Source organism: Heterodontus francisci, chromosome 13 (assembly GCF_036365525.1).
Source record: "Heterodontus francisci isolate sHetFra1 chromosome 13, sHetFra1.hap1, whole genome shotgun sequence".
NCBI lineage: Eukaryota > Metazoa > Chordata > Chondrichthyes > Heterodontiformes > Heterodontidae > Heterodontus > Heterodontus francisci.
This window is the reverse complement of record NC_090383.1, coordinates 117,043,469-117,066,673: the sequence shown is the minus strand read 5'-3', so window position 1 is coordinate 117,066,673 and position 23,205 is coordinate 117,043,469. Positions and strand designations below refer to the sequence as shown.

The 23,205-nt window shown below is 44.8% G+C and overlaps 1 protein-coding gene across 6 annotated transcripts in view; it reads left to right on the top strand.

Annotated features, from left to right (window-relative positions):
• Positions 1-23,205, top strand: part of hivep2a (HIVEP zinc finger 2a) — a 188,379-nt gene that overhangs the window by 137,257 nt on the left and 27,917 nt on the right. For 4 of the 6 annotated variants that reach the window (XM_068045556.1, XM_068045557.1, XM_068045555.1 and 1 more), the window contains one exon: positions 20,183-20,251. The exons of the other annotated variants lie outside the window; for them this stretch is intronic. The gene's annotated coding sequence lies outside the window, so the exon portion shown is untranslated. The remainder of the gene's footprint in view (positions 1-20,182; positions 20,252-23,205) is intronic. 6 annotated transcript variants of the gene reach the window in all.

Below are 23,205 nucleotides of genomic sequence, written 5' to 3'. Positions count from 1 at the left end.
TACTGCACTGAAGCACAGCCTAGATTTCGTGCTCACATGTCTGGATTGGGGCCTGAACTTATGACCAACAAATACCACTTGCATTTATTAAACGCCTCTAACAGAGTAATATGTCCCAAGGTGCTTCAAAGCAGCGTAATCAGGCAAGATTTGATACTGAGCCACATAAGGAGATATTAAGCCAGGCGATTTACAGCTTGGTCACAGAGATAGGTTTTAAAGAGCTTAAAGGAGGGGAGAGAGGTAGAGAGACGGAGAGGTTTAGGGAGGGAATTCCAGAGCTCAGGGCCTTGGCAGCTGAAGGCGCGGCTACCAATGGAGGATAGATTAAAATCGAGGCTGCAGAAGGGACCAGAATTAGAAGAGTGGAGAGATCTTGGAGGGTTATGGGGCTGGGAAAGATTACAGAGATAGGGAGGGGCGAGGCCATGGAGGGATTTGGAACTTTCTGATTCAGAGGCGAGATTGCTCCCCTCTGAGCGACGACTGACACATTAATTTCAGGTTTGCTCAATTGAAGGCAAAAGCAGGCTTTTGAAGTAAAAACATTTAAAAATAACAGCAAAACAGTAAAAAATTTAAAATAATAACACACAACCCTCACATGCAATGGTATAAGCAGAGATTTCTGAAGCTGAAATCTGATGCATGTTAGCAGAATAGGGTTTGAGTTTTAGAAATTGCAGGCTGCATTTTGTGCAGGAGGCGGGGCTCCAGCACCGGGGCGAAAAGGCGGGGGGAGCCCCGCCTCTGCATTTTTTCAGATTCTTGGAGCGATCCTCCAGTCTTTTGGTGTTGATGTTTAAGGAGGCGAGATCCCTGTCCCTTTAAAGACTTTAAAGGGACGGGGATCCTGCCCCCAAGTGCTTCTGGCCAATCACCAGGAATGGTGGCCACTGCTGGTACTGCAGAAGCCTCAGACCTAGGCCCAGCGCTGGAACCCTGGAACCAAGGTGGGCCACAAATTGCCCATGAAGGAGGGCCCCCTCCCCCAACACCGCATGGAGGGCGCCTTGTTTTCCAGGTGCCCTCCCTGCGCGGCAGAGGCTCTCCCGCCCGCTGCTGGCAAGATCCCAGAGGCGGCGGGAAGAGGCTCTTATTTGGCCTCTGGGTTGGAAGGTTGTCATTGGCCAATTCCGCCCCCTGGGAGAATCGGAATCGGGATTCCCGGCGCCAGGTTCCGTGGTGGGCGATTCTGCCCCGATTCTCCGGGCCCCCCACCCCCCCAACCCCCACCCACCGCCATGAAACACGCCGTCGGGATGAGAACAGAATCCGGCCCCAGGCCTTGAGCAGGTCACATGCTGTGTTACTGTGAGGTTATGGAAGATGCTTGTACCAGATCCCTCTTTCCATTGTTTAATGGTGATGTTAAACTGCTAATTCCTAAATCACTATCCCATCATCTTAACAGAAATGGAACAAAGACTTGCATTGCTACAGGGCCTTTCATAACCTCATGTCCTAAAGCACATCACTCAAAACTCTGCTGCCCATATTCTAACTCATACCAAGTCCCATTTACCCAACACCCCTGTGCTCACTGACCTACATTGGTTCCCAGTCCAGTAACACCTCAATTTAAAAATTCTCACCCTTATTTTTAAATTGCTCCACGGTCTCACGCCTCCCTATCTTTGTAACCTCCTACAGCTCTACAACTATTCAAGATATCTGCCTCCTCTAATTCTGGCCTCTTGCGCCTCCCTGATTTTAAGCGCTCCACCATTGGTGGCCATGCCCTCAGCTGCCTGGGCCCCAAGTTGTGGAATTCTCTCCTTAAACCTCTCCACCTCTCTTCTCCTTTAAGACATTGTTTTTGATTATCTGTCCTAATATTTCCTTACGTGACTTGGTGTCAAATTTTGTTTGATAATGCTCCCGTGAAGCACCTTGGGACATGTTATAGCATTATAGGTGCTATATAAATGCAGGTTGTTAATGCAATGAAGTACATTTGAAACATAGTCACTTTTGTCATGTAGGAAATGTCATGTTCCTCATGCAAGGGTTAAGGGGGTAGGTCCAGTGAGCGAAATCTTAGATAAGGATGGGATTGGGCTGAACTGTGATGCTTCCTGCTGTGGAATAGCCTGATAGTGCACCTTGGTGAGGACTCAATGCATAATGGTCTTTTCGCCAAAATCTGGTCACATTTGGTGTTCAAACTTGGGTATCCGCAACCCCCCTTTTCCCCAAGTGAGATTCTGTCCCTGGAGCACTCACTCTGTTCTGGGGTCAGTAGCTCCAGGCAACTGTTTACCACTGACCACTTTGGCCAAGAAATCGGCAAGCGTCATGCCTATGAGGCCCGCCCATTGACAGCAGCCCAGCCAGCTTGCCAACACTCCTGCGCAGGTGCATGGGCAATGCCACTGGAGCTCCCAAAAGCACTTTATGGCCATTGAAAGACTTTTTCAAGTGTAGTCACTGTTGTAATGTAGGAAATGCGGCAGACAATTTGCACACAGCAAGCTCCCACAAACAGCAATGTGATAATGACCAGGTACTCTGTTTGTTTATTTTAGTGATGTTGGTGAAGGGAAATATATTGACCAGGAGAACTCTCCTGCTCTTCTGTGATATCCTTTCTTTTGGGCCTCCTTATCTCGAGAGACAATGGATATGCGCCTGGAGGTGGTCAGTGGTTTGTGAAGCAGCGCCTGATATCAAGCCATGCATATTTTGGCATTACCTGAGAGGGCAAAAACGGCATCATCCCAAAGACGGCACCTCTGACTGAGCAGCACTCCCTCAGTCCTGCATTGGGACTTTCAGCCTAGATTTTGTGCTGAGGTGTGTGGAGTGGGACGTCAACCTTCTATCTCCGAGGGGAGTGTGCTAACCGTTGTGACACAGCTGACAACCTTTTATCCATCACGTATAATAGATCTCCTGATCTTATAAAACAGGTGTAGCGTAAGCAAAGTCACAGGAGATTCATCATTGCGCATTTGTGTGCTTTTTTTAAATGTCCCATTTTATTTGCTGAAAGTGCCAGCCCTCGGCCTCAGGCTCCCAGACTCCTGCATGTCATGTTACCTCCTTGATAGCTGAGTGTTTGTGAAATATGCGGTTCCAGGAACGGATAAATCATGTCACATGTCATCTGCGGCACACTGGAAAATGGATGGTTCCTGTCCAGGCTTTTTAGAAGCAAACTATTCTCTCTTAATTTTAATAGTTTGCCCTTTTGCAGTTAACAGTGCATTATCTGCCCACCCACGTTCATCTGCCTTGCTGACGTGGTGCTTGAGCACTTCATTTGCACATGCTATTTTTGAGAGATTTACACCACCCCTCCTCCCCTTCACTGCCCCCTATGAGCTGCTCAGTAAGTTCAGTAACAGCCTTGTCACAATGAGCAAATCACTGAGCCTTTTGAGAAATCAAACCACCTTCCGATCGCTAACATATCAGGCCATTGTCACTGAGGGTAAACTGGTGACAGAAGGGGAGGGAATTCCATATCCTGACTGCAATCCATTTGGAACAGCTGAGGCTGAATGGCTGACTTAAAAGGGAAATTTAATTACTTTTCAGCAACACTGCTTTCAATAGAGGTCTAACTCGAGTGACACTTAGCCCTTCTGAAGGGTAGCATTTATATATTGTTAAATACATAGAAAAGCAAAACAAAGTTATTTTTTTTTGCGGTGAGTTTGGAAATGCTGTGTGGTTCAGTAGGTTTCTCTGACTTTACGTTATATTGGGTGTAAGAAACTTTGCAGAAATCCTCCTTGCCAAATGCTACGTAATGGAAAGTGTATGTATGTGAAAGGCAGAATGTTCACACTGGCACACTTATTAGACTCAATAGCCTTGTTGGATTGCATGAAGTGCAAAACACATTTGTTTTAATGTGTGTGTGCATACGTGCGAGAGAGAGAGAGAGAAAATGCTGGAATTACACGGGAGGTTGTTTCACACCTAAAAGGAAACTTATTAATTGATGAAGGATGACCTCCCCCCTCTCTCCCCCACAATTCTAATCACTTCCAGCTTGTTGATTGACCCTTTCATTTGGATTTTAGTTTTTTAGGCCTTCAGCATTTGTGATTTTTTTTTTAATTGTATGATAAAGATTGCATTTATATAACGCCTTTCATGACATCAGCATGTCCCAAGGTGCTTTACACCAAATGCAGTATTCTTTGAAGTGTGTTCACTGTTACAATGGAGGACATGCAAAGCTAATTTGCACACAGCAAGATTCCACACAAGAGCAGTGTGGTAATAACCAGATAATTTGTTTTAGCGATGTTAGTTGAGGGATAAATATTGGCCAGGACACTGGGAAGAAACACCCTCCTCACCCACCCCGCTCTTCAAATAATGTCATGGGATCTTTTATATGCAGCTCAGAGGGAAGACGGGGCCTTGGGTTGGCATCTCATTTAAAACTCAGCATTCCCTCAGCACCGCACTTGGGATGTCAGTCCGCATGGATGTTCTCAAGTCTCTGGAGGGAGACTTGAGCCCCCAACTTTCTAACTGGGAAGCAAGTGTGTCACACACTGAGCCATAGCTGTCACGTAAGCAATCTTTAAGTTATTTTTAAAAGCAGGCTCTTATTTTGTTCAAAGTGACTCCTGACAACGCAGCAGCCTGCTGACATCATCAGAGTGCTCCAAGCTCCACACATGCGCAAACGGTCTCCTGCGCTCTGAGATGCTGCGCATGCACAGCCTACATCTTCCAGGACTAAATGGCGCACGCGCAGGTAAACGCACTCAGCCCTTCGGCCACTCACTCCAGGCCGCTCACTCCCTGCTTCCCCCACCCCATCCCTCCAGACGCTAGCTCTAGGCCGTGGGCCGCTTCCCTCCTCTCAGCCACTCGCTCCGCCCGAAGAATCAGAGCAGGCCGTGAGGGGTGACGGGGTGATGTGGGAGCAAGTGGCCGAGAGGAGGGAAGCGGCGGGGCCCGCGGCCTAGAGCTAGCATCTGGAAGGTTGGGGCGGGGGGTGGGGTAGCGAGGAGTGAGCAGCCAGAGAGCGGGGAGGGGGGAGTGAGCGGCCGGAGAGCGGGATGATACTGAAACCTCACAGAATTACAGAGGGTGTACAGCACTGTCAGAGGTGCTGTCCTTCTGATGAGACTTTAACTCCAAGTATCAAACAGGTCCATTGTGTGCTGCCGTGGGTTGAAGTTGTTTTCCTGTGATAAATTGATCAGCGTCATCTTTAATCCAGGCAGTGGTCTGAATGTCGCAGACAGTGACGTTTCCGTGGAACAGGCTACATTTACGCATGTGCTAGTGCAGCGCCACCTAGTGTTTGCATTGTCAGCAAGCACAGCCTCAGTCACAGCTGATATCAAAAGCTCAAGAAGGGGAGGACCATGGTCGTGTGCAGTCTTCCAATCAATGTCCTCCCACCTCCAGGGCTTACATGCATCACACTCTCAGCAGAGTGCACATTACATGTTCCCCAAGCTCTCACTGCTGTTTTGTAAGAAAGCAATTAGCAGATTACAGTGCAGCTGTCAAAGAGTGATGCTTCTCAATTTTCACTCCCTGCTCCCAACCTCTGGATAACACCTCTGATCCCCCACTCTTTCCTGCTCTCTTGTGCTTTCTCTATCTCTCTCTCTCTCTCTCTCCTTCCTGTCTCTCTCTTATCCTTTCCTCTCCTTGCCTCCTTTTCTTCTCTCTCTCCCCTTCTATCTCTTTCTCTCTCGTCCTATTTGCTCTTTTCTATCACTTTCTCCTTCCATTCTCTCTCTCCTCTCTTTTTCTCTCTCCCCTTCCCTCCTCTCTTTCTAGCCTGTTCCGCCTGCTCTCTCAATTTGTCACAAGCCTTTTTATCCTGGTGCAATTCTACAGCAGTTCCTGGATATAAGATTGTGTTGGCACAAATTGAAACTATGGGCGAGAATTTAACACTCAAAACCCAGAGCAGGATTTTGCCCGGGGGCCTCAGGACCCCGATGTCAGGGTCAAATGGGGGTCCAAAGTCCGCAATATGTGGGGAATGGTCACCTGGCTGTGATTTTTCCTGAATTGGCCAGTTAGTGGCCGGAGGGCGGGTTCGCCATCCAGTTAAGGATGACGGGTGGGCTCTAGAAGCTGGAGGACAAATAGGAGGCCCGCCAGCGCTGAAGGAGCAGCAGGCTGCCTTTCCAGGTAAGTGAGAGAGAGGGCGCCTCCATCTTGAGGCTCCTTCTGTCCCACTTTTCAACTTTAAAATAAGAGATTTCGCAGCCGAGCCTCTATTGTGGAGGAGGATCCCCTACATAGGGCAAACATGCTGCTGCAGCTGAAACCAGGCCTGCCTGGAGCACTGCCCCCACCATTCTGCTGCCAGGAAGCCACCTCCAGGAAGCTACACTGTTCTGGGAACCTGGGGGCTGATTGGAAAATTCCAGTCTGCCTTTGGCAATAGGCCTTTAATGAGCTCAATTGCCTACCTGATGCTTGAGAATGCGGGGGTTAGTCCTGCTGTCCAACCCCCCCCCCCCCCCACCCCTCCGCGCACACATCCCGACTCCAGAAAAGGTCTGGGAGCGGGATGGTGCTGGGAATCCAGTACACCGGCTGCTGGCGTGAATATTCGCAGCCACCTGCCTCTGTGCTCGCCCACGCCAGGGGGCTGAAAAATCCTCCCTTCGTTCACTTACGCAGAGTTAAAATTGGTCCCGTATATGTTTGCCTTGCCTGCAGCTAACAGAGATCATTGCAAAGGGGAGTGGGGCTAACTGGATTGCTCTCTCAAAAGAGCTGGCAGAGGCACAAAGGGCCGAATGTCCTTCTTCTGTGCAGCATGTTTCCATGAATCTAATGCTCAGTTCTTCCGGTTGCTTGTCACGCCATTTGGATTACTCTTTTCTGGTTTGACCCTCTGATTGTTTGGGGACGTCAGGATGTGGTTTGCTGATGGGATGATAACTGGACACTTTTAGTGATTACTGTGCTGGGGTGGTTGTGTCCCTGGATTAGTAATCCATGCAAACATGGACTAAAAATCTAACGCATGTCAGTTCAAATCTCACCACAAATTCAGTAAAGGAAATCTGGAAATAAAAAGCTGTTGGGTTTAGTTTGCTGTGAGCAAATTTGTTGCTGTGTTTCCTACGTTATGATTACACTTCAAAAGTACTTCATTGGCTGCAACACGCTTTGGGACATCCTGAGGACGTGAAAGGTACTATATAAATGCAAGTATTACATTTCTATATCGCCTTTCACGACCCCAGGACGTTCCAAAGCACTTTCCAACCAATGAAGTACTTTTGAAGTGTGGTCACTGTTGTAATGGAGGAAACGCGGCAGCCAATCTGAGCATAGCAAGATCCCAGAAACAGCAATGTGTTAATGACAAGCTAATCTATTTTAGTGATGCTGATTGAGGGCTAAATATTGGCCAGGGACACGGGAGAGAACTCCCCTGCTCTTCTGTGAAGTAGTGGATGGGATCTATGACATCCACCTGAAAGGGTAGACGGAGCCTCAATTTAATGTCTCATCTAAAAGATAGCTCCTTCAACAGTGCAGCTTTCCCTCGGTAACACCCTGGTGCACCAGCCTAGATCCTTGCAAGCAAGTCTGTGGAGTACGATTTGAACCTTCTGACTTGAATGTGACACAGCTACCAACTAAGCCACTGCTGATGCCTTTAAATGGCGGAACTGGAGTCACGTGTAGGCCTGACTGGATAAGGATGGCAGGTTGCCTTTCCAAAAGGACGTTTTAACTGACGCCAGTTATTTTATTTCCAGATATTTTTAAAAACGATGTGGTGGGATTCAATATCAAGTTTTCTAAATCGCCAGCCCATGATGCTACCCCAAATGGGTACAATAACTGGACTAATTTGCCCCACCTGCCCTCTGTCACTATTTGGTGTGTAGGTCCGGGGAAGGTGTGGCCTGAGGGAGATGACCTTTCAGTTGAGAATAACCAGTTTGACCACAAACAACCGCTTTTTCAGATAATGAGTCAGCGTAGATCATGTAAGGATTCCCCGCCCTAGTAGAGAGTCCCACGTTTACATCAATGGGAACCTACAACCTAGTAAACCCTGCAACGCCAACCAGTTTAGTACAGTTATAAATCATCCAATATAATAACACACTGCCCACTTTAGAGCACAAATTATAGGATACAGTTTAGTATTGAAATAATACAATTTTTTTGTGGCAGGCACTTATGGTTTATGGTTTTTCTTGGCGTTATCTAAATAATGTCCTCCTCCAATTCTGGCCTCTTGCCCAATTTCCTTCACAACTCTGTTGGTGGCCATGCCCTCAGCTACTGAGGCCATTAGCTCTAGAATTCCCTCCCTAAATCTCTCCACCTCTCTACCTCTCTAACCTCTTTTAAGACGTTCCTTAAAACCTCTTTGACCAAGCATTTAGTCGCCTGTCCTAATACCTCCTTACGTGGCTCAGTGTCAAATTTTGTCTGATTATGCTCCTCTGATGTGCTTTGGAATGTTTTGCTACATTAAAGGCTCTATATAAATGCGAGTTGTTGTTGTGAGTGAACACTTCACTTCCAGGGCAAAGGTTCATTGAAATAGAATTTACAGCAAAACAGGCCATTCGGCCCAATGCATCCATGCCAGTGTTTATGCTCCACATGAGCCTCCTCCCACTCTACTTCATTTCACCCTATCAGCATACTTTTCTGATCCTTTCTTCCTCATGAGTTTATCTAGCTCCCCCTTAAATGCATCTGTTCTATTTACCCTGTGGTAGCGAGTTCCACATTCTCACCAATCTCTGAATAAAGAAGTTTCGCATGAATTCCCTATTTGATTTATTATAGCCTCTAGTTTTGGTCTCCCTCCACCCCCCACGAATGGAAACATTTCCCCTATGTCTACCCCATCAAAACCTTTCCTTTCCTTAAACACTTCGCACCTCCCAAAGTCGTGACCGCTGCCACTTAGGGCAGCAGGCGCAAGGGAACACCACCACCTCCAAGTTCCCCTCCACAAGTCACACATGATCCTAACTTGGAAATATTGACCTGACTTTTACACCACCCCAGTGAGCCGGGGTTTAGTTTGTTTCTACTGTGCCTATCCACCGTTTTTTTTCATGTTTGTGCTTGGGGCCAGGCTGCTCAGTTTTCTGTCAGTTAACACCCTCTCTGTACTAACGCTTTGTCTTTCACCGCACTATTAACATACCGTTTGCCTTTGTTCCATGACCTTGTGGACAGTTATTCTCTGTGACCTTGTCCTATCAACACCTCTTTTGTTATCTCTTGCCCCACCCCCCTTTACTTGCTTAAAACCTATTACATTTCCAGCCTCTGCTACTTCTAATGAAGGGTCACTGACCTGAAACGTTAACTCTGCTTCTCTCTCCACAGATGCTGCCAGACCTGCTGAGAATTTCCAGCATTTCTTGTTTTTATTCTAAATTGTACAAAACTGAAAGACATCTATCTAAATTTACATCCCACGTTGTTCATCCTTGATGACTTAGCCTAGCATTTCCATGACTTCTGCAAGTAGGGAGCCAATCATTCCCACTCAGCTCCATTAAATTTGATAAATTATGATTTGAAAACATTCTGCATCACTCAGTGGATCAGTCCTCATTTCCTGCTCGATCATTAGCCAGGCTCGGATATTCTTATTTGCAACAATTGGTTTCTGACTTAAGTTTTCGAAAACACACTGCTTTTTCTTTTATATTATGCTTACCACAAAGCTAGGAGATGTGATGGTATAACTGGGTGTTCTGGATTTAATATATTATACTGCAGCAGGAAATATAGAATTTAATTTGCCATTTTAGGCATCGTGCCAAAGAGAACCCAATTCAATTATTTTTGTTGAAAGGAAGAATTTGATTACAGCACCTGGCATTTTGCCAAGAGCAGCTAATTGGATTCTGCTTTTCCAAAGGCGTACGTTAAATTTACCCACAGCGGAAAAGTTTAATGTATGCAGATGTTTACTCGTGTCATCTATAAGTTTTTTTTTATATAAACGGTTAAAGGTTTTCTTAAAAAATATTTTTTTGTGTTATCAAGAATACCTTTCACCAGCTGATGGAGCCAAAAGGAACATCAGTATAAAATATTCATGTCTGTACCCTCTTATTCCATATTGTTGCACAGGTTGCATAGAATAATACAGCATACAAGGAGGGCATTCGGCCCATCATTTTGTACTGGCTCTTTGAAAGAACAATCCAATTCGACCCATAGCCATGCAAATGTTTCCCCTTCAAGTATTTATTTTGAAAGTTACTATTGAATCTGCTTCCACCACCTTTTCAAGTAGCACATTCCAGATCACAACAACTCACTCTGTGAAAATAGTATTTTCTTCATTTTGCCTCTGGTTATTTTGCTAATTGCCTTCCGGTAATCGACCCTTAGAGTCATAGACTCATTTACGGAATAGAAGGACGCCATTCGACCCACGGGGTCCATGCCGGCTGTCCGCGGAGGTACTCAGTCCCACTCCCCGGATCAATTCTTGTAGCCCTGCAAGTTTATTTCCTTCAAGTGCCCATCCAATTTCCTTTTGAAATCATTGATTGTCTCCACTTCCACCACCCTCTTGGGCAGCGAGTTCCAGGCCTTTACCACTCGCTGCGTAAAAAAGTTCTTTCTCTCACCGCCCCCTGCATCTCTTGCCCAAAACCTTCAATCTGTGTCCCCTAGTCCTTGAACCATCAACTAATGGAAACAGCTTTTCTTTGTCTAACTTATCTAAGCCTGTCATAATCTTGCACACCTCTATAAAATCTCCCTTCGATCCCCTTTGCTCCAGGAAGTACAACCCCAGCTTCTCCAACCTAACTTTGTTACTAAAATCCCCCATCACTGGAACCATTCTGGTAAATCTCCTCTGCACCCTCTCAAGGACCCTCACTTCTTTCCTAAAGTGTGGTGACCAGAACTGGACACAATACTCTAGTTTGGGGCCTAACCAGAGCTTGAAAAAGGCTCAGCAGAACCATCTGCCATTGGAAGCAGTTTGTCCTATTTACTCTTATCAAAACCTCTCTTAGTTTTGAACACTTCTATCACATGTCCCCTTAACCATCCCTGCTGTAAGGAGAACAATCTCAGCTTCTCCAGTCTCTCCAGGTAACTAGTCTTCCATCCATTGTATGTTTTTAACTGCACCCTCTCTAAGGCTTTAAAATCCTTCCCAAAGTGTGGAGTCCAGAATTGGACACAATACTCCTGCTGGTGCAAAACCAGTGTTTTACAAAGGTTAAGCCTAACTTCCTTATTTTTTTCCTCTCTTCCTCTGTTCAGAAAGCCCAGGATCCCTTGTAAACGGTCTTCTCGAACTGCTGCTTGCCTCTCCTCAGTATCTCTCCCTAGTCACTTTGCTGTTTAAAAACCACCATGAGATCCTCCACTTAGTGCTCTTGCCCCTTTCAGATTGTCTTCCTTTTCTCTTACCTTAACCTTGTCTGGAACTGTCGAACTAGACATGGCCTGCACTTGAAGGGTATAAATTTGGAACTAATCTGCAACAACAATATTTCAGTGAGTGAGTGATCAATCTATGGAACCAACTCCCTAGGGAAACAGTACAAGCACTCAGTAGTGATTGATTCCAATCCGAATTTGGTAGATCTCTCTCAATATTTTGGGACACAGTAGATGAGTAATTTGAGACATGACATGTGGTGAGTGCATTCTGTTCCGAAGAAACAGGTGACTTTGGGTCTGTGGTTCCAAAGTTCTTCAGCACTGGGGGGTTTTCCTCATCTAATGTCTGGGTTTGTTGTTTACTCATTGATAGCGATTGATTGCTATGATTAGGCAAGAACTCCATTATGGTTGTATCATGTGACTACCAGGATGACAAAGGCAACCACACAACGTCACTGTTTTAATGTAGGAAATGCAGCAGCCAATTGGCGCACAGCAAGGTCCCAAAACTAGCAGTGTGATAATGATCAGACAATCTAATTTTAGTAGTGTTGATTGAGGGATAAATATTGACCAGAACATTAGGGAGAACTTCCCTGCTCTTCTTTAAAATAGAGCCATGGGATCATCGACATCCACCTGAGAGGACAGACGGGCCTTAGTTTAACATTTCATCTGAAAGATGGCACCTCCCAAGGTAATGATACTTCCTCAGTACTGAATTGGGAGTGTAAGCCTGGATGAAGTACTCAAGGCTCTAGAATGGAACTTCAACCTACCAGCTGCTGTTCCAGAGGCAAGAATGACACCCAAGGCTGACACAGATGGAATATTGACTACATTTAAATTCTTTCACAGTGCTATTTGTCTCAGTTGTAATGCTTTGACTTCACATTCAGTTCAGGATCTGATGAGAACATTGTAAACCTTTAAGATTTTTGAAAAAATGTTTTTGATTCGAGTATAACTGGGCTCCGAACGACATTAACCTAAATTCTGCTCTGAAGTGCTAGCTCTCGTTTTTATTTCTGGATATGAATAGAAAGTTTCACACTTGTGTGACGCTCTGTGAATGAAGTAACGCACAGAAGCAGATGGGACACAGCAGGAAATATTAGTGAAATTAGAAAATAATTATCAGTCATTAACAGGATAAAACCTAAAGTTGCAATAAATCCTAGCTTCATGCTGCACTGTGGGCTTGTACATTATTCCGAACTGGCCGGATAATAGTGTTAACCAGAGGCATTAGCCGTGCATAACAAGTTATAATCAGTGACATTATAAATCACTGGTTAGGTCTCAGGTGTCATATTGTGTTCAAATCTGTCCTTCACACCTGAGGAAGGATGTCATAGCCTTTGAGAGGGTGCAGAAGAGATTTAACGAGAGGGTCCAGGGATGGAGAACTTCATCTATTTAACGAGAGGGTCCAGGGATGGAGAACTTCAGCTATGTGGAAAGTTGTTCTCCTTGGAGCAGAGAAGGTTAAGGGGAGATTTGATCGGGGGTGTCCAAAATCCTGAAAGTTTTAATAAAGTAAATAGCGAGAAACTGCTTCCAGTGGTAGAAGAGTCAGTTACCAGAGGACACAGATTTAAGGCAATCGGCCAAAGAACCAGAGGTGATGTGAGGCAACATTTTTTAACGCAGCGAGTTGTTATGACCTGGAATGCACTGCCTGAAAGGCTGGTGGAAGCAAATTCAATAGTGACTGTCAAAAGGGAATTGGATTAATACTTGAAAGGAAAAAAATTGCAGGTTTATAGGGAAAGAGGAGGGCAGTGGGACTCATTGGAGATATTATGACAAATGGCCAAATGCTTGGTCAAGGAAGTAGGTTTTAAGGAACATACACATAAACATACAAATACACAAATTAGGAGCTGGAGTAGGCCATTCGGCCCCTCAAGCCTGCTCCGCCTTTTGATAAGATCATGGCTGATCTGATTGTAGCCTCAACCCTACTTTCCTGTCTACTCCCTATACTCTTTTACTCCCTTGTCAATCAAGAATATATCTACCTCAGCCTTAAAAATATTCAATAACCCTGCTAGCACTGTCTCTGGGGAAGAGAATTCCACAACTTAAGGACCCGCTAAGAGAAAAAATTTCTCCTCACCTTTGTCTGAAATGGGAGACCCCTAATTTTTAGACTGTGTCCGCTGGTTCTAGTCTTTCTCATAAGGGGAAACATCCTCTCAGCATCCACCCTGTCAAGTCTCCTCAAGATCTTCTATGTTTCAATACGATCACCTCTCATTCTTCTAAACTGCAACAGATAGAGGCCCAACCTGTCCAACTTTTCCTCATAAGATAACCCTTCATCGCAGGAATCAGTTGAGTGAACCTTCTCTGAATGTCTTAAAGGAGGAGAGAGAAGGAGAGAGGCAGAAAGGTTTAGAGAGGCAATTTCAGAGCTCTGGATCTCGGCAGCTGAAGGCACAGCCATGAATGGAGAAGCAATTAAAATTGGGGATGCGAAAGAGGCCAGAATAGGAGGAACGCGCAGATCTCAGACAATTAGCAAAACATTTAAAGAAATTTTTAAAAAGACTTGCATTGATATGGCACCTTCAATGATCTCAGGATTTACAGCCAATAAAGTACTTTTGAAGTGTAGTCATTGTTGTAATGAAGCAATGCTGAACTCCAGAGCCAATGTAATTTGGAAAAGATTATGATTAAATGTTCTAGTATGCTAACTGGTCTATGCTGATCACTGAGAAACAAGAGAGAGATTCAAGTGCTGCCCTCCTCTTTTCCTATAAACCTACACCTTTTTTCCTTTCAAGTCAGTGTAGAGAATGCCCAGGAAGCTGCTCCCTAAAACTGCCTTTCGAGTTAGGAGGAAAGACTGTAGAAACTTATACTCACCTTGAAAAGAAAGTGTTTCAGAGCTAATATTATCTTGGGATATAAGCTGTTAAACGAATGGGAAAAAAAATTATTAATGGGAGAAGAGGAGACAGGTTCAAAAGAAAAACTTGCATTTACATAGCCCCTTTCACAACTATTAGATGTCCCAAAGCACTTCACAGCCAATGAAGTACTTTCTTTTGAAGTGTGGTCATTGTTGTAACATAGGAAACATGGTAGCCATTTTCAGACAGCACGCTCCCACAAACAAATGACTAGATAATCTGTTTTTGTGATATTGATTGAGGGATAAATACTGGCCAGGACACTGGGGAGAACGTCCTGCTCTGCTTCAAAATGATGCTCTGGGATCTTTTACATCCACTTGAAAGGGCAGATGGGGTCTCAGTTCAACATCTCATCTGAAAGATAGCACCTGCCTCAAGAGCAGGTCAGAGGCTGGGAATTCGACAGCAAGTAACTCACTTCCTGACTCCCCAAAGCCTGTCCACCATCTACAAGGCACAAGTCAGGAGTGTGATGGAATACTCTCCACTTCCCTGGATGGGTGCAGCTCCAACATTACTCAAGAAGTTCGACACCATCCAGGACAAAGCAGCCCGCTTGATTGGCACCCCATCCACAAACATTCACTTCCTCCACCACCAATGCACAGTGACAGCAGTGTGTACCACATACAAGATGCACTGCAGCAACTCACCAAGACTCCTTCGATAGCACCTTCCAAACCCGCAGCCTCGACCACCTAAAAGGACAAGTGCAGCAGATGCATGGGCACACCACCACCTGCAAGTTCCTCTCCAAGCCACACACCATCCTGACTTGGAACTATATCACCGTTCCTTCACTGTTGCTGGGTCAAAGTCCTGGAACTCTCTTTCCTAACAGCATTGTGAGTGTACCTACACCCCATGGACTGCAGCGGTTCAAGAAGGCGGCTCACCGCCAAATTCTCAAGGGCAATTAGGAATGGGCAATAAATGCTAGCCCAACCAGCAGTGCACACACACCCCTAATGAATAAAAGAAAAAAAACGCAATGAAGCATCAGCTTTGGTTACTATGCCGAACCTTCTGAATTAGTGGGTGGTTAGTAATAGTGCTACCAACTGAGCCACAGTTGACAAGTAGTATGTCTGAAAATCAAGAAATTCTTCATGTAAAGAGTGTTCACTGTGTGAAATAAACTTCCAGATAGAGAAGTGTAGGCAAAAACCCTAGACTCACTTAAGTAAATAATTATTACAATGGGGAGACCGCGGGAGCTTTTCGATGGTTGAGTTAAGATTGGCTGAATGGCATTCCTCTCATATAATTACCTTGTAGTTTTTTCTTATTTGTTCATGGGATGTGGGTGTCACTGCCCAGGCCAGCATTTATTGCCCATCCCTAATTGCCCTTAAATTGAATGGCCATTTCAGAGGGCATTTTAAGAGTCAACCACATCACTGTGGATGTGGAGTCACATGTCGGCCAGACCAGGTAAGGATGGCAGATTTCCTTCCCTAAAGGACATTAGTGAACCAGATGGGTTTTTTAACAACAAAAAACAATGGCTTCATGGTCACACTAGACTAGCTTTTTTAAATTCCAGCTTTTTTATTAATTGAATTCAAATTTCATCATCTGCCACGGTGGGATTCGAACCCATGTCCCCAGAGCATTAGCCTCTGGGCTACCAGTCCAGTGACATTACCACTACGCCACTGCCTCCCCATGTAAGGGACACTCACCTGGGTCTGTCTCCTGATACCCAATTTACTGTTAGAAAGTTCCCAATAACTAACATCCGTGCACATCACAGCTTTCAGAACCAGATCGCGTGATTCTGCAGTGAGTCCACTATTGTATTTTTATGTAGGTTGGCATGATGCATCCAGTTCTAATTCCTTCCATATTCCCTCTAAATTTGTCCTTTGAAGAATTCAGCTGCTTCACGCATAACAGAGAAAAAATGCCCAGCCATATTGTACAGCTAACCTCAACTCCAGTTATCCTCATCTAACCTTTGTGTAGGTTTGAGTCAAACTTTCGATATCGCTACATCTTTCCTCTCTTCCTTAATATTTTCCTCCTTTAACTCTCAGGGATGTGCTTCCTTTACAAGTTGGGACAGTTAAATTTGCCTTCATTCAGCACTCTTTTTTTACTAGGATGCTTTACGAAGCATACAGGTGGCAGTGGTATGGTGGTAATGTCACGGAACTAGTAACCTCTCGACCAAGGCTAATGCACTGTGGACGCAGTTTCAAATTCCCCCAGGGTAGCTGGTGAAATTGAAATGGGATTAATTAATGAATTTAAAACTAACATCAATTGTTGTAAAAACCCATCTGGTTCACTAATGTCATTTTGGGAAAGAAATTTGCCATCCTTCCATGTCCTATATGTGACTGCAGACCCACACCAATGTGGTTGACTCTTAACTGCCTTCTGAAATAGCCTGACAAGGCATTCAGTTGTCAAGGGTAATTACGGAGGGGCAACAAGTGCTGGCCTTGCCAGCAATGCCCACATCACATGAAAGGATGTATATTTTTTTATATTGAAATGTATCAGCGTGGATTTATTTTTAGGAATACAGGAGGAGGCCATTCAGCCCCTTGAGCCTGTTCCAACATTCAATTAGATCATGTTTCATCTGTATCTTAAATCTACCTTGGTTCTCTAACACTAATGCCCTTGTTCTGAAATTTTCAATTGAGCCCTTCAGCCTTTTGTGAGGAGAGAGATCCAGATTTCCACTGTCCTTTGTATGAAGAAGTCCTTCCTTATCACCCCTGAATGACCCAACTCTAAGTTTAAGGAGTTTTTTTGGACTCCTTGGTGCTCACCGTATCTAAAAATGATTTTTAAAAAGACATTCCAAGTATTTGTAAAATAAATGCAACGCTTGAGTCCTTCATGTTACAAATCTGAGATTCCAGAACATAAGAAATAGGATCTGGAGTAGGCCATTTGGCCTTTCGAGCCTGCTCCAACATTCAGCAAGATCATGGCTAATCTTCTATCTCAACTCCACCCTCCTGCACTATCCCTTAAATAAGAGCATATTAAAACATTTTTCATTGAATTAAATTTCCCAGCTGCTATGGTGGGTTTTGAGCTTATAGTTCTGGATCATTTATTTAAGCCTTTAAATTACGAGCCTGGTAACATAACCACTATGCTACCATACCTCTACCAAATCACATAATTTTGTATTTGCATTAAAGATTGGTTTCAATTTATTCTCGGGAGTAGATTTGGAGAGCAGCAGTAACATTAGAATCAGCAACTGAGGGCCCACTCTAGTATTGCTGGGTTAGTCTGTACAATCACATTGATGTACCACCGTTATATCATTAAGCACCACTTCCTCATTCCATTCAGAGCACAGCCATGCCGTGGTGTTATTATACAGGAGCAATGGCGAGGGCTTTGGCACTGACACGGTGAGCTGTTTATACCTATTTCTGGAGGCTTGCATCACTTCTGGAATCCTGGGGACAACAGGCCATAGAGGGTTAAATTTATGAGGGCAGGTTGCCTAGATTAGGCTTGTATTCCCTTGAATATAGAAGATTAAGGGGTGATCTAATTGAGATGTGTAAATAATAAGGGATTTAATTGGGTAAATTGAGAGTAACTATTTCCTCTGATGGGGGTTAGTCCAGAACTAGAGGCATAACCTTAAAATTAGAGCTGGGTTGGTCAGGGATGATGTCAGGAAGCACTTCTTCACACAAAGTATAGAGGAAATCCGGATCTCTCTTCCCCAAAAAGCTATTGAGACTGTTGGGGGGTGGGGGGGGGGGGGGGGGGGGGGGGTGTCAATGAAACATTTTAAAACTGAGTTTAATAAAATTTTGTTACAAAAGGAAGAATTGCATTTATATAGCACCTTTCACGACCACCAGATGTCTTAAAACACTTTACAGCCAATGAAGTACTTTTTGAAGTGTAATGTAGGAAACACAGCAGCCTGTTTGCACATAGGAACGTGGCAGGAACATGGGATTAACGTAGGATTAGTATAAATGGGTGGTTGATGGTCGGCACAGACTCGGTGGGCCGAAGGGCCTGTTTCAGTGCTGTATCTCTAAAAAAAAAATAGCAAACTTCCACATCCACAAACAGCAATGTGATAATGACCGGATAATCTGTTTTTTTTGTGATTTGATTGAGGGATAAATATTGGCCAGGACACCAGAGAGAACACCCCTGCTTTACTTTGAAATAATGCCATGGGATCTTTTACATTCAGCGAGCAGATGAGGCCTCAGTTTAACACATCATCCAAAAGATAGCACCTCTGACAGTGCAGTATCCCTTCAGTATCACACTGGAGTGCCAGTCTTTTGCACTCCGAAAACCCTCGAGCAGGATTCAAACCCAGAGCCTTATGACGCAGAGGCCAGCATGTTACCAACTGAGCCTGCTAGGCAAGGATATTAAGGGTTACAGAACCAAGGTGGATGGATGACGTTAAGATACAGATCAGCCATGATCTAATCAAGTGGTGGAACAGGCTCAAGGGACTTTCTACTCCTGTTCCAATCTTCCCATGTCCAATACACTATGTCTTTCATTACGCTGCTTGCCTTCTGGCATAGTCCTGTCTTTCCAAAGGCAGGACTGCATTTGGAGGCGGTATTATAATGAGACTTTCAGATGAAATGATCGAGGCCTCTGATGACTTGTTTGGCAGGTGTATCCCGTGTACAGACATGTTAGCTGTTGCCTGTAGGGTTTCTGTGTTTAACTTTGACCTCACTTTGTTATGCAGTTCCTCAAATTCCTATGAATGCCCATTAAACACTTCCTTTGTTATGGAATTCCTTGAATACTGCTGTTTCATCTCTGATAATTTCCCCTCACTTCCTCAGATGTATATATAAAAGCTGCAAACACTGAACATGTGAAACAAAAACAGCAATACTCAGGATATACACAGCAGGTCCATCGACACTTGGAAAGGGTAAAGACAGATTAGTATTTTAGGAGTAGACTCATCATCCATACTTTCGAGACTTTGAGGTGGCCTAATTGAACTTGTCAAGATTTTAAAGCAAATGTTTATTGCTATGAAAGGTTCAAGTACCAAAGATCATAAGTTAAAAATAAGGAAGTTAGGAGGGGAAAGGGAAATCAGGTGGATATAGGGTTACCTAACCTGGTTGGATGTATTCCTGAATGTTTTCACATGAGCTGCAGCCTCCTGTTCAGATTGCTGGAGAGAGAGGTCATTGTGTGAGCAATTCTAGATATGCTTTTAGAGACAGAAAGGATTGGGGAATGGTCTGAAAAGACAGGTAAGTGGGGTTGATCTATTAAAAAAGGATCGTCATTTTGGGGCTGATAATGAAGGCCATCAGGTCTATCACACCCAATCTACTGCAGTAGAGCTGCTGTTAACCTGAGGGTAAGGATAGAAAGAGATTATCAAATTCTGTCTGGGGTGCTCCCAAACTACTGGATCAATGGAAATGGAGCAGCAGGGAAGGTAGCCAGCCTAGAATAAGTACTGCATGACATAAGATTAGATAATACACAGTACCTGTGGTGAAGCCTTTCTCTATACCACTTTCCAACCCTACAGTGCTCTCTGTTCTCCTCGAATTCTGACCTCTTGCACACCCCCTATTTTAATCACTTCACCGTTGACAGCTGTGCCTGGAATTCCCTCACTAAACCTCTCGAATGAACTGGCGTGTGTTGTATATTGTGAACTGATTTTACTGGAAGTGCTTCTAATGAAGCAGGTTATTTTGCAAAGGAAGGTTATTTGAGAATTTCCGTGTGTTTGTGAGATTTTGTTTAGAGTTTAGCTTGGAATCTGTGGTCTAATTATTCACCATCTAACGAGAACATGGGTGCCTGAATGTTTGTTTGTGTTCCGTCTCATAAAGCTGGTCACAGTTGTAAAGCATATTCTTACAGGCTCTCCATTTAATCCTTTCCAGATAAATCTGATGCCACAATAAAGAAAAGTTGGGATTACCATACTGAAGGGAAACTCGAAGGAAAAATAGGTAATGGATTGCCGAAATGTGGTTTTTGCTTGTGAATTTGTTGAGGTGAGGGCTGTTAATGGTAGGGATTGGGTCACTGTCCATTCCAGGGCTATTTGCTTGGATGCAGGATAAAACCCCCTGTAGTTTATAAACCATGTGTCAAAGCTCTAATCACAGTATATAGCACTTTCTACCACATGAGCGTGACTCTTCCATCACACAATAGCGATCCTGTCATCTTCTGCGAGTGAGGCGTCGATTCAGTGCCAATCAGGTGCTAATTACTTCTGTGCTGTTACTGTAAGACCATTAGAAATTAAACTGAATACTACCCAAACTCTCTAAACTTACCATCACTCATAGAGCAAAATAAAGCAAGGCAATATTTGTGCTATCAGTCTGTGCTGGAATGAAACCTGGGTTTTAGAGGTGAAAGGCAAGTGTCTAAACCATCCATTTGCTCCCTATTAGTCAGAAACATGGCAGTCCAAGGGCCATGATACAGAGCGTTAAACGCCAGACCATTGTTAACACAACCTATTATCATCAACAAAATACCACAAAAATATGGCGGTGGATGGATGTTTTTCGGACTGGCAGGTGGTTTGCAATGGTGTTCCCCAAGGATCAGTTTTGGATCCATTACTCTTTTCATTTGGTGGCCTTTATAGCCACTCCAGGTGCTGCTTCACAAACCACTGACCACCTCCAGGCACTTACCCATTGTCTCTCAAGACAAGGAGGCCAAAGAAGAAGAAGAACTCTTTTCAGTTTTTATAAGCGACATAGACTCGGGTGCAGGGAGCAGCATTATAAAGTTTGCAGATGATACGAAACTTGTCTGTGTCAATGGTGGAACGACTGAAATTAGGGTTGCTCAAGAGACCAGAGTTAGAAGAGTGCAGATATCTCAGAGGGCTGTGGAGCTCAAGGAGAATAGAGGGGCCTTGGGTGAGGTCTTGGAGGGACTTGAAAACGAGGATAAGAATTTTACAATCGGGACATTGCTAACTTGAGACATTGGGCTGGATTTTACAGGCACCCCGACAAAGGGGTCGTGGCGGGGAGCCGGGAAAATGTCTCCGGGAGAGGTCCGCCATGGGCCTCGATGCAGGGAAAGCCCACCCTGACATTGCTGGTGGCGGCAAGGCCTTATAGCAGCCTCCACCCACCGCCCGCTGCTTGGCGACGGGAGGCAAATCTAAATATTTAAATTTATTAAAATAAATGATTAAATACTTACCCGCTCCCGCCATCTGTTCCACTCCGATATTGTAGCCGGTGGCCGGCACGCCACATGGAGATCCGATGCGGGACACTGGTGGGGAGGGGGGAGCAGGTAGGTATTTCAGTGCGGGGGTGTTGGGGAGGGAGCGGGGTCAAACTAGTATGATTGGTGGAGGGGATGGTGGGAAGGGTTAACGATAAACGTTTGAGAACTTTGGGGAGGAAGGTCAGGATCACGAGGTAAGGAAGGGGGAGAGGGCACAGAATGAAGTGTATGTTAATTGGGGGTGGGAGAGGAGTTTGAAACATGTATTTAATTTTTTTAAATAAATTTTATTGGACTATCACTTTAAAGCTTCAAAATGTATTGATGGGGCTCAAAGCCCTTTAAAAATGCATTGGCGCCTGCACAATGGCACCTGACGCCATTGCCGGGGACGAATCACCCGCCCCCTCCACATCAGCGGGGGTGGGGGGGTGGGGGTGGGAGGTAGGGTGGTCCAGCCTGGCCATGTAAATGAGCTGACGCATTTAATATCGCGGCGTCTCCGCGGAGTAAAGCCTGCGCTTGTGGGACACCATTTTGTACGGGCGGCGGCAACATAAAATTCAGGCCATTGCTTAACTGCGAGCCAATGCTGGTCAGAGACTGCAGGAGTGATAGGGGAACGGGACTTGATGCAAGTTAGGACAGGGGCAGCAGAGTTTTGGATGACCTCGGAGGGCGGTACGGAGGATACGGAGGGCGGTACGTGGGAGGCCGGACACGTGTGTGCTGGAATAATCATGTCTTAAAATAAATGCCAGTTATTGCTGTTTCAAACACCTGACATTTAACCTTGCCAGGACTAACATAGAATCCATAGCTTACCGATATCTTGTACAGAATGCGGCAACATTAACATACTGCACATTTGAAGGTATTGATCTGCTCCAGCAGAGAGAGCATTCTATGGATACTGAATGACCCGCTGAGTGTTTCTCACAGTTTCTGCATTGATTTCAGTTTTCCAGTATCTGTTGCTCTTCTGCTTTTTGTTTTGGATGATTTGTATCTTTTCTGTATGTAGCGCTCAGAGACAGAATGAATTTGGCCCGTGTTTCAGCATATGAACTGCAATAAGGCGCCAGTTTTTACCCTGTCATTTTGGCTGGTAAAGATGCAGGAGTTTGCCAGCTGTGTAATGGAAAAGGTAAAGGGGGGAGGGGAGCTGGAGGAGAATAAGAGAAGACAGAGAGGAGAAGAGGGAGTAACTGTTCCTACTAGTGAAAGGATTGAGAACGAGAGGGCACAGATTTAAAGTATTTGGTAAAAGAAGCAAAAGCGACATGAGGAAAAACTTTTTCACACAGCGAGTGGTTAGGGTCTGGAATGCGCTGCCTGAGAATGTGGTGGAGGCAGGTTCAACTGAAACATTCAAAAGGGAATTAGACTGTTATCTGAAAAGGAAGAATGTGCAGGGTTATGGGGAGAAGGCGGGGGGAATGTCACCAGGTGAATTGCTCAATCTGAGAGCCGGTGCAGACACAATGGGCCGAATGGCCTCCTTCTGCACTGTAATAATTTGGTGATCCTGAGAAGATAAACAACACTCAGGCTCATAATCTCTTGGAAACATTCCTTTAACCCTGTGCAGACAACAAGAGAATTTCCATGCAACACCACATGGTGGTCACTTGTGAATGGCCTTTTTGTGCTATATATTAAGGCTGAGAATCCCTACTTTTTTCTTAGAAAGGGCAGT